Below are 13210 nucleotides of genomic sequence, written 5' to 3' on the forward strand. Positions count from 1 at the left end.
TTTGGACATCTTGTACCATGCTACAAGGAAACCAAACACTTGAGACCTTCCATGTTAATTAGCTAGGATCAAGATGAAGAAGCTAGGAGGTGGAGGCATACCACAAGATGCAGGTTTATCAGAGTTCCAGAAGAACAAGCTACATAAGATACCAAGGTAGTATTCCTAGGCAAACCATATATTTAGAGGATCATATCATCATCTCTTGAGTAGGACCTTAAGATATTCCAAGACATTGAGAAGTGAGAGAAGTTATAATACTAATCATAGCCATGTTCATACAAGAATACTAGAGTAGTACTAATCCTAGTTGTTCAAGTCAATATTTAATCTTGGGGGTGAGACCCTATTCCAATAGAAATACCTTAGGAAACCAATTCCATAATCATCACAACTTAGTTTTAGTTATAAACCCTAAGAATCTAGGATGAGTGTGATGAGAGGAATATTAAAGAGGAATTAGTGAGGAATAAGTGGATATTGTCTAATACATGATTATAACTTGTAGATATGGATGATAAGTTAAATCATGTGATCACTAGATCTTATCTATCACATAAAATAATAAGTATATCACTAGTAGTTAACCCCAAACCAATCCTCATGCCTTGTATGGAGGAGTAACCCTAGCTAGCCAATAAAACATAATCAAAGCTTAAGCTTATAACCAATTCTAGCTTGTGTATCACATGGGTAATTCCAACTAAAACCCTAGACCACATTTGAATCCAAGTATCACTTGGGATCATGAAAAGAATCCTGCCATGCCTCATGCCTATTTATACTTAAATTAGTGAAGCATTATCAAAACCCTAAACCTCTTCACATAGGATCCAATCCACCTAAAATATTGTTCCCTAATTTATGTATCATAGATCACAAGTACACATCCAAGCTAGAAGTGCTAAGCAAGAATCATAATCATAAAGTTATCCAACCATTTTCTTAAACTCTTAGAAGTAATCCTCCACATAAAATCATGAACCAATTCTATTCTCCTTTCCAATTGTTAAACCCTAGTCATACCTAAATTATATGTGAATAATCAATATGGTTAAGTACTTGCAAAATAAAATATGTTCACCATACACATGTTCTACATTCCAAATTATTTAAACAGGTTTGATTCCTAAATTAAATAAGAGTTGAGATGAACTCTAAAATAATATCTATTTGAATTTTAACGTGTGCTTCATAAGAACTAAAATGAATCAATTATAAAATGGTTGTTTATAAACAAAACAATACAGTGAGAAACAGTATCAAATTGTTGATATTCAAATAATTTAGAACCTGCAAAACAAAACAAAATTCAATTTGAATTCAAACCAAGAATAAATAAAAAAAAAAGAAAACAAAAATTTGAAAAGGAAAATAAAAGAGAGGGAAACTTACCTGGTGGACCGCAGCAGCCCAGCAGACCAGCCCACGTCGAGGCCCAGCAAGGGACCAAGAGCAACTCAGCCCAAGCCAGATACCGATTCGGGGGCTTTAAAAATCGTGCAAAGGAGAGAAGCTCTCTTCTCCTTCTTCCCCGGCGTCGACAGCGCAGAGGAGGAGCTCGGCCACGTCCTCGACGAGGATAAGAACGCCGCCGGACGTCAACGAGTCCCTCAGAACCTCGCCCAATCCTTTCTGCGTCCGAGTCTATCCCTTGGCGCCAAGATTCGTGCCCACAACACTCAAAACCATCACCGCCGCATCTGTACCATCTCCGGCGGGTCGTCATTGTCGATTCCGAGCTCAACTCGAGCTATAAAAGCTCGAGGATACGCGCCAGAACCCTAGCTAGCTTGTTACCCCTTCCTCAATCTCTCTCAGACTCTCAATCTCTCCCTATCTTCACCACACCCCGGCGGGCTGTCGAAGAAATCCTCCGGCTAGCCGTCGATTGAGAGCACCCCGGAGACCATCGAGTGACCTGGGAGATGCGCGAGAGCCTGCAGATCATCCTCGAGCAAGGAATCGATCAAGAGCTTCCTCAATCAGTCCAATTTGGTTGATCCCTTCCGCAGCACCTCGTCGGAATCGGCGAACTCCTCGTCGTCTCCGACCATCTTCTTTGCCTCCGACCACTGCAATCGATTCAAGGTGAACCAGCGCATCTCCGAAGCCCTTAATTACATCCTTGCGCGTCCCGTAGCCACCGTTCGATAGTTGGCCGGAGTGCACCGCCGCAGGACCTGGTCGCCGGCGTAGCTCCGGTGGTCCTCTGAGGAGGGCGACCACCCCATCGTGCTCGTTAGGTTCCAGGGAATCGAAAAGTATCAGTAGCTCATCTCGGGAGGTACTAAAACACCAGCGCCGTCCTCAGCAGACCGCCGGCGGTTAAACGCCGGTGAGGTCAAACACGCGGTCAAGGTTGACCGGTCCTTGCCGTGTGGCTGCTGAGGTGGACACGCAGGACCCACCTGTCTGTCTCTGTGTGTATAATCGAATCGGTACGTTTAGTATTTCATTCAAATTTCAAATTCCAGAAAATATCTAAAACTTTGAAAAAAAATATATATAATTCATTTTAACTCAGAAAAATATGAATACTAGATCAAAATGTTCACAAAAATAAACTCTATTCAAATAAAATATAAAACAAAAATTTGTGTCAAAATAAAAATTCACTTATTTTTATCTTTATTAATTATGCCTTTCCATTTGTTTTAAATACAATTTGAATTCAACAAATAGTTAAATATCAAAAAATTAAATTTTAACTATTCAAAAACTAAATTAAAATGTTAAGATCAATTTTATTTATCATATTTACATTTACTTAATTATTAGTGGTAATTCATAAACCCTAATTTGCAATTACCATTTACCATTTTCTTTAAATAGTAAAACCTCAAGAAAATAGTAAAAGCCAATATCATTTTGGTAGCTCAACAATTATTTACTTAAACATTCTTAAGTTAACAAGTTAAATACTTTAAAACCTAACAATAATTAGGAAACCCTGAATTCTAATTAAACCCTAACTAGTAATTATTTTAATTCTTAAAACCTCTAAAAATTAATAGCATGTTAAAATTATTAATAACTCTATTTCAAGTACTTAATCACATTAGTTCTAGTACCAAGTATTAATTTAAGAATTGGATCATAATTTAGAAACCTTAGTTTTATTCTAAGTTAGAAACTGGATCCCATTATTTCATGTGTTCATCCTAAATAGTTGAAATCCTAAAACCCTAGGGGTTTAGCCCATGTGATCATACCCACTTCAACTTTACTTGTAGAACCTTAATAAGTAACCCATGAATGCATAATCATGATCCATCAACATAAAACCAATTCACTTGTGATCATCATTTTATGTCTTTACTTTTAGTAAAACATATATGATCCACTAGTGCCACCTAGGTAGAAACCCTAACTTGTTAATTGAATTAGTACCATTGATCACCACTCCATTATACCACATCATTAGGATAAACCTCAATCATTAAACCTTAGTAGAACCATAATGATAAACCCTAGTATCAACTTTGTGTAGCAAATCACAGCACATGCTCCTATCCAACTAAACCTTACTTAGGAAATGATAAACCACTTAGCTTAGAAACTATTAGAGATTACTTAGTGAAGCAAATGAGAAACCATAATAAACCCTAGTAGCTAATTTATAGAACCATCTGGATAACCATCCTTTGATATGATGCTTAGAAGAAACCATAGCAATAAACCTACCAATACTTGCTATATAGAAACCCATTCCAAGTTAAGAACCAACTAGTTCCTATTAGTGAAATTAAATGAACCCAATAGTAAACCCTAGAGTTACCTAGCTCCTATGTATAGTAGTTCATACCCTTATTTAACCTGTTCTTCAAAAGTTATTCTTTTGAACTACAAATATCAATCAAACCTTAGAAGCCCTAATCCTTCTTTGAAATACTCATTAATTCTTAATTAACATGTTCTTCAAAAGTTATTCTTTTGAGGTATAGTATAAGTAATCATCATCCATGTTCTGTAGAACCTAAAATAGACAACTGTTCTTTATATATTATTCCACCACTACTCTTTATGTGTATGATTGTTATGATGTCTTATATCACTTGGATATGATGCTAATATAACCAAACCCTAATAAGAACCTTGTTTGAGAACCATTCTAAAAGTGCAACAAACCCTAAAGAAATATTTACCACTCATACATTCTAAATCATTAAGGTTAGGCTACGCTCGGGACGATTGCATCTCATACTATGCATTATAGCATCTTTGCCAGTTCTTTAAACATTGTCCTTACCGAACGATGATGGTATTTCAGAATTTGGAGTTATCACGTATCGAAGCTTTTGCCTGCATAATCTTGCAGTCAAGAAAGGCAAGTTCATCGCTTGCTCATGTCATTTGATTATTTGTATCAAACTATATGCAAAGTACTATACTTATCACTCATGCATTGAAAAGCAAAGAATTATTTTACAATTATGAATATGACTATGTGGTGGGCAATGGAACCATGGTATGTGTTGATATGGTGGAGGTTCCATTGCAATGGGTTATATCACCCTAGGACTAATTACCAATGCCGTCCAGTGATTCTAGCACCGTACAAACCGCGTTGACCATGAGATCTATAATGGCTCTGGGGAAGCCAGCCGTATCTTTTCCCTTCTGCACGCCAACGGATCGGAGAGCCGGTGGGGTGCTGGAGGCACTGCCGCAATAGGTTGGGATAGCCTTTTAAATCCCCATCCATTAGTGATGATAAGCTCTACGATCTATGAGGGATTGTCCGGAGTACACCATGAGTAAAGCCGTATTATCGGGGGAAGTCTACTGGAGGTGTACGGTTGGACAAAAGGGTGGGTTTGCAGTCGCGGAGAAGGTGGTGTGGGCTTGGATCTTACACCTGGCCTCACACCAAAGGAAGTGTGGACGAGCATGCTACTCGGTTGGCAACAAGGATAAGTTCTCTTATGGGAAAAGTAACGCACTGATGACCCACAAGTATAGGGGATCGCAACAGTCTTCGAGGGAAGTAAAACCCAATTTATTGATTCGACACAAGGGGAGACAAAGAACACTTGGAAGCCTTAACAGCGGAGTTGTCAATTCAGCTGCACCTGGAAACAGACTTGCTCGCAAGAGTTTATCGAGTAACAGTTTTATAGAAGTAGCAAAGAGTGAAATAACAGCAATAGAGAGTAACAGAGACAGCAGTAGTGATTATAGTAAACAGCAGGATTAAAATACTGTAGGCACGGGGACGGATGACGGGCGTTGCATGGATGAGAGAAACTCATGTAACAATCATAGCAGGGCATTTGCAGATAATAATAAAACGGTGTCCAAGTACAAAGCAATCAATAGGCATGTATTCCATATATAGTCGTGCGTGCTCGCAATGAGAAACTTGCACAACATCTTTTGTCCTACCAGCCGGTGGCAGCCGGGCCTCAAGGGAAACTACTGGATATTAAGGTACTCCTTTTAATAAAGTACCGGAGCAAAGCATTAACACTCCGTGAACACATGTGATCCTCACATCGCTACCATTCCCTCCGGTTGTCCCGATTTCTGTCACTTCGGGGCCATCGGTTCCGGACAGCGACATGTGTATACAACTTATAGGTAAGACCATAAACAATGAATATCTTGATGAAGCAATAACATGTTCAGATCTGAGATCATGGCACTCGGGCCCTAGTGACAAGCATTAAGCATAACAAGTTGCAACAATATCATCAAAGTGCCAATTACGGACACTAGGCACTATGCCCTAACAATCTTATGCTATTACATGACCAATCTCATCCAATCCCTACCATCCCCTTCGGCCTACAGCGGGGGAATTACTCACACATGGATGGGGGAAACATGGCTGGTTGATGTAGAGGCGTTGGCGGTGATGATGGCGATGATCTCCTCCAATTCCCCGTCCTAGCGGAGTGCCAGAACGGAGACTTCTGGCTCCCGCGACGGAGTTTCGCGATGTGGCGGCGTTCGAGGGTTTCGGCGACTACGACTTCTCCCGTGCGTTTTTAGGTCGAGGCCGATAAATAGTCCGAAGGAGGGCATCGGAGGCCGGCCGAGGGGGCCACACCACAGGGCCGCGTGGGCCCCCCTGGGCCGCGCCGCCCTATGGTGTGGGGCCCTCGGGCCTCCACCTCAATTGTCCTTCTGGCTCCGTCATTATTCTGGGAAAATAGGGCCTTCTGCATAAATTCCGAGGATTTTCCCGAAAGTTGGATTTCTGCACAAAAATGAGACACCAGAGCAGTTCTGCTGAAAACAACGTTAGTCCGTGTTAGTTGCATCCAAAATACACAAATTAGAGGCAAAACAATAGCAAAAGTGTTCGGGAAAGTAGATACGTTTTGGACGTATCAACTCCCCCCAAGCTTAGCTTATTGCTTGTCCTCAAGCAATTCAGTTAACAACTGAGCGATAAAAGAACTTTCACGAACACATTTGCTCATATGATGTATATATTCTCATGCTATGGCTAATACTTAAGCAATTCATAATGAGATACATGCAAATAAGATCATCTAACAGCTATGTCAATCATGGAGAGGTACCAACAATTAATAATAAGCATCATGAATCATGTATATAAGCAGGATTGCAATGTTCATAAGAGAGTATGATAAAGTGGTATCTCGCTTGCCTGTATTTGATTGGCAAAACATAAATGCCCGGGCACCTCTGGAGTTCATAGAAAGACTAGAAGTAGTGATTGTCAAAAGATAAATGCATCAAAGTTATACCACAATCAATCATATTTTGAGACAAGCATATTATACTAAGAATGACAGTTGTGCTCTCAAGATAGTGCTCAAAGAAATAATGGAGACACAACATAAAAGTAAAAGATTGACCCTTCGCAGAGGGAAGCAGGGATTAACATGCGCTAGAGCTTTTCATTTTTATAAAGATAGGAGTAAAATTATTTTGAGAGGTGTTTGTTGTTGTCAACGAATGGTAATGGGTACACTAACTACCTCGCCAACCGGACTTTCAAGAGTGGCTCCCATGAATTATTGCATATTTATTTGGCACTCCTTCCAACCTTTCTTGCGCAAACCATGGCTAACCGAATTCTCGGGTGCCTGCCAACAATCTCATACCATGAAGGAGCGCCTTTTTATTTTAGTTTTATTATGATGATGACACTCCCCCCAACCTTTGCTTACACAAGCCATGGCTAACCGAATCCTTCGGGTGCCGTCCAACAATCACAAACCATGGAGGAGTGTCTATTTAAGTTAATTAATTCGGGACTGGGAATCCCATTGCCAGCTCTTTTTGCAAAATTATTGGATAAGCGGATGTGCCACTAGTCCATATGAGAGCCCGTCAAAAGTAAATGACAAGGTTGAAAGCTAAACACCACATACTTCCTCATGAGCTATGAAACATAAACACAAATTGCGAAGCATTTTGAAGGTTTTAAAGGTAGCGCATGAGAATTTACTTGGAATGGTTTGAAATGCCATGCATAGGTATTTATAGTGGACACTTTTGGAACAACTTGGTTTTCAGGTGTTTGGAAGCACGAGCAGCGTTCCCGCTCAGTACAAGTGAAGGCTAGCAATAGACTAGGGAGCGACAAATCAAGAGAGCAGTAACTGTCATAATTATGCTTGCGGCAAAATAAATTAACGGAGGCATAAAAGTGATACAAGAACTCTGAAGCAATATAGATCATCGAGGCTTAATTGACTTTTTGTTCAGTCATATGCATGCGTGAGCATGTGCCAAGTCGATATAAATGAATTATTCAGAGGAGGATACCACAATGCCATACTTACTTATGAATACAACAATGCAAGCAAACATCCATGACATGCTACTCATATTAATAGATTGGAGCTAAACATGAGAGATAATAAACTACTAGACTTTCTCAAATAACATGTACCTCACATGAACCAACTAAGCATGCTCACATGGATGAGTATATGTACAAAAATGAAAACAAATAGAGTTCATACCAGCCTCTCACCACAATCAGATTGTCGTAGATCGTCATTATTGCTTTTTCACTTGTGTAGCTTGGATAATATGAAATGAAAACCACGCTCCAGCCACCGAAGACCATTGAACTCATAAAGAACTTTACAAAACCAAAGAAGAACAGCAAATATTTTTGGTGTTTTCAAATTGCAAATAAGAACAAGAGGAAACAAACAAACAAAGCAAAATCTTTTTGGGTTTTCTTATAGCAAACTGGCAATAGCAAATAAAGCGAAACAAATGCAAGAAACCAAAGCAAACAAATGGTGAAGAGAAACAACAGAAATATTTTTGGTATTTTCATGTTTTGGGGAAGAAACAAAGCAACAACAAGAAATAGCAAACTAAAAGAAACACAGAAAAGCGAGATGGCAGAAATCTGCCAAAACCTGACAGCAGTACAGAAATCGATTTTTACAAAAATCTTACATTGCTCAGATCGAAAAGTGTTCAACTAATGAAAGTTAGATAACAACCTGGGGAACCTGCACAAAAATTGGCAGCTCAAAATGACGCTCTGGCTGTTTTTGAGAATGTTTACGGTAACGTTCCAGAATCTGTTTTCAGGCAGCACTTCCCCAAATATCATCTTCCTCTCATTAGAAAACTACTCAAACGAACAAAACAAGTATGTGCAAGTATCCAGCAACCATAATATGCAAAGAATGAGTGATGCCGGTATACCTCCCCCCAAGCTTAGGCTTTTGGCCTAAGTGGAGTTCAATCCCATCGATCCCATGAAGTAGTGTCTCCGTAGTATGACGAAGATGGATCGTATTCCGGGTATGTGCTAGAAGAAGCACCCGGATACGTGACGGTGTGGTCGTAGGAGGCCCCGGCGTCCTCGGAGTCATGTTGCTGGTGGAAGTCTTTTATCTTCAAATGTTCATCCACTTCCTCCTTAGTGCACGACCATGATTGCCTGTCAATACTGAACAAACCTGGTTGGGGAAGAGGAATTTCTTTCTCATCCCCATCAGAAAACAATATTCTATAAACCATATTATCTAAAGTAGAATCAGTGGTAACAAAATGATGACTCTTCATAGCAGTAATATCGAGTCTCCTAGGGGCCAATGGCACATCATTAGGATCAATAGGAAGATTTAGATATGTTAAAACGCGCAGTGCGATAGTTCCTCCAAAAATAGGCCCCCTGGTAGTCAGGCGGCGAGCAATAAGAGCACCAAGGTGATAGGATGTCTGACCAGTAAGTGCAATATTCAAGAAAGCAAGATGGTAACTAGAAATGTTGCTAGTGTTCTCCCTACCAAGAATGCTAGTAGCAATATAGTATGCAAAATACTTAATGGCGGGGAGTTGAATGTTCCTTATCTTGCCCCGCTGAATGGTGCGACAATCATCATCGGTGATCCCTCGATAGAGCTTCAACAAGTCCCGGGGGTTGTCATCGATCCTACTTGCTGTACCTACAGGGACAATATCCAATGCACGACAAAAATCCTTCAATTGCATAGTAACAGGATTACCATAGATCCTGAATGCAACCGTCGGCTCATATTGTTTGTTGTTGAACTGGAAACTCTCGACGAAGATCTTGGTGAGCATGTAGTATTGCTCCCTTTCATCGCCCATATAGGTGGTTAACCCTGCCCTGTTGACAAGGGTTAAGAAATCCTCCAATATCCCTGCATTCCTTAGAAAATCATAGCATGGAAAAGTAGAAGCATTAGGAGGCCCGTTGTCCTCTTCGGGCGCGAAGCTAGGCGCGATGATGTCTTCATTGTATGATCGCCTAATCCGGGTGGCGGCCCTAGAAGGCCTCCCGGTGCTGGTTGTCCCTTTCTTGAACAACTCTCCAAAGTTGAACTTCTTCATAGCTTCTCTGAAATTTTCAACAAATGATATAAAAATTTGATTTGGTGACATATAATTGAGGGAAACTACCATAGGAACTTGCTAGAGTACTAATCATGCATCAAAGCTAGTTTCTACCACTTAGAACAAGCATGCAAGCTCACTAAACATGTTACCTACAGCAGCAAAATATTCAAGATATACTCAACCAAACAAAATTCTACTTGGATGGGTGGAGGAGTCACATACCGAAGAGCAAATGTGCCAAATTTCAGACAGAAATCTGGGCTGAGCAAAGAGATCGAGAAATCTGGAGCTCTGGAGCAAAAACGCGAGTGAGAGGAACTTGGTACGAGTTTTTTCGGGAGAGAGAAGGTGCTGGGAGAAAGAGATGACAAAGTGGGGCAAAGGGGGGCCCACACCACATGGTGGCGCGGCCACCTCCTTGGCCGTGCCGGCCTGTGGTTTGGCGCCCTCTGGTGCCCCACAGGTCATCCTCTGGTGCTCCCAGGTGCCTCGTCGAAAAATAGGACCAACGGTATAATTTTCGTGAATTTTTGAAAACTTTGAAAAATGCACATTTATGGGTATTTAGTTTATTATTACTGGCCAGGAAAATTTTTGAAATCTCCAAATAACTAAGGAACTTTGCAAATTAAAAGTGCTACAGCAACTAGAGCAAGTGGAGGAAGAAAGATATGTTGTTTACCTCCTCTATGCATATAAAAAGTATCCGTTAACAAGGTTGATCAAGTCTTGTCACCAAATAACTTTTTCATAGCATAAGAAGAAATAAACCTCAGATCAATCATGTTACCTTGAATTGTATTGATATGGATCCAATCACGAGAGTTTGATATTCTTCTTTAGGCTCATATATAGGACAATCAATAGTTCCCACTTTGATAGTTCTCACATTAGAAATAGTATTAACTCCACACGCTTTCTCAATCCTCTTGGGAAAATAAACGGTATGCTCCCTATCATCAACATTGAAAGTAACCTTTCCTTTATTGCAATCAATAACAGCCCCTGCGGTGCTAAGAAAAGGTCTCCCAAGAATAATAGACATATTATCATCTTCAGGCATTTCCAACACAACGAAATCAGTTAATATCAAGCAGTTAGTAGTAACTTGAACAGGAACATTCTCACATATACCAACAGGAATAGCAGTAGATTTATCAGCCATTTGCAAAGATATATCAGTAGGTATCAACTTGTCTAAGTAAAGTCTCTTATAAAGAGAAAAAGGCATAACACTAACACCGGCTCCCAAGTCACATAGAGCAGTTTTAACATAATTATTCTTAATAGAACAAGGAATAGTAGGTATACCTGGGTCGCCCAACTTCTTTGGAATTTCGCCATTGAAAGAGTAATTAGCAAGCATAGTGGAAATTTCCTCATTGGGGATTTTCCTTTTGTTAGTAACAATATCTTTCATATACCAGTTTCAAAAAAAAAAATATCTTTCATATACTTTGAATAAGGAGGCAATTTAATAGCATCAGTCAAAGGGATTTGCAAGAATAAAGGTTTCATCCAATCACAAAATTTATTATAGTGTTCTTCTTCCTTTGATTTTAGTTTCTTAGCAGGAAAAGGCATTTGCTTTTGCACCCAAGGTTCTCTTTCATTACCATGTTTCTCAGCAATAAAATCTTCTTTAGTATACTTTTTATTTTTAGCATGCTTTTCAGGTTCTTCTTCAACCTCTTCTTTATCAGGAGCATCATTCTTATCATTATCATGTTCATTACCACTTTCAGTTTCAGCATCAGAAATAGAAATACTATTAGGATCATTAGCAGGTTCAGAGGATTCTACAACATTTTTATGTTTCTTCTTCTTTTTCTTCTTAGAAGGAGCACTAGGTTCAATGCGTTGAGAATCTTGTTCAATTCTTTTGGGATGCCCTTCAGGATATAGAGGATCCTGGGTAGAGACACCACCTCTAGTTGTTACTTCATAAGCATGTTTCTCTTTAGAATTATTCCCCAACAAGTCATTTTGCACTTTAGTGAGTTGATCAATTTGAGTTTGAATCATATGGAAATGTTTAACAAGCATCTTAACATCATTGGAGGTTCTCTCCACAATATCATGCAATTCACTAATAGCTCGAGAATTTTCCATTAAATGATTCTCTACTCTCATATTAAAATTTTCTTGCTTAACAATATAATTATCAAACTCATCTAAGCATTGTGCAGGAGGTTTCGAATACGGAATATCCTCCCTAGTAAAGCGTTGAAGGGAGTTTACCTCAATCATGGATGAAGGGGGAATTATCTCACATATATCTTCTATAGGAGGTAGATTCTTCACATCTTCAGATTTAATACCTTTCTCCTTGAGAGACTTCTTGGCTTCCCTCATATCTTCATCATTCAATTTAATTAAACCCCTCTTCTTCAATATTGGCGTTGGAGTTGGTTCAGGCGTAGTCCAATCATCATGATTCCGGCTTATTTTAGCCAATAATTCTTCAGCGTCATCCGGAGTTCTTTTCCTGAAAACACAACCAGCACAACTATCCAGGTATGCCCTAGACTCAATGGTCAGTCCACTATAAAATATATCAAGTAAATCATGCTTTTCCAAATCATGCTCAGGCCGAGCTCTAATAAGAGAGCAAAATCTCGCCCAAGCCTCAGGCAATTTCTCTTCATCTCCCTGGTCAAAATTATAAATTCTCTGCAAAGCAATATGTTGAGCACTAGCAGGAAAGTATTTGCGGAAGAAAACATCAAGCAATTCTTTTGGACTTTTAATAGAACTAGGTGGCAAATTATTATACCAAGTTTTAGCGTCATCCTTTAATGAGAATGGAAAGATTTTAGCAACAAAGTAAGTACGCATCTTGACATCATCAGAAAACAAGCTACTTAGAGTAGATAACTCAGTCATGTGTTCAACAGCACTTTCTTTTTTAGTACCACAAAAGGGGGTTTTCTCAACGATAGCTATATGAGATAGATCAAGAGAAAAATCATAATCTTTATCCCTAATGTTTATGGGAGATGTGGCAAACTTAGGATCAGGAGACAGTTTATATCTAACAGCATGTTCTGCAAGCAACTTTTTAATTTTTCTTGCATCAGTAGTAGCATTGCATTTTTCAATAAAATCATCATTAAGCTCCACATAATCTTCCTCAGGACCATCATTAAAATAATCAAGTTCAGGTGAACTAACAGGTGTAGTAGCATTAGGAGTTTCAGTATTTTCAATTTGTCTAGACCTAGCAATTGTAGCATCTAGAAAGGATCCCAATGAACCACTATCATCAAGCACAGCAGAAACATTATCAATATTATGAGAGTTTTCAGATTCAGCAGAAGTACCCGCATTTGAAGCATGCGGCGGTGAAACAAGTTTATCAATCACAGATGGCGAATCAAGAGCAGCAGAGGTA

The sequence above is a fragment of the Lolium perenne genome, chromosome 4 (assembly GCF_019359855.2).
Source record: "Lolium perenne isolate Kyuss_39 chromosome 4, Kyuss_2.0, whole genome shotgun sequence".
Lineage (NCBI taxonomy): Eukaryota > Viridiplantae > Streptophyta > Magnoliopsida > Poales > Poaceae > Lolium > Lolium perenne.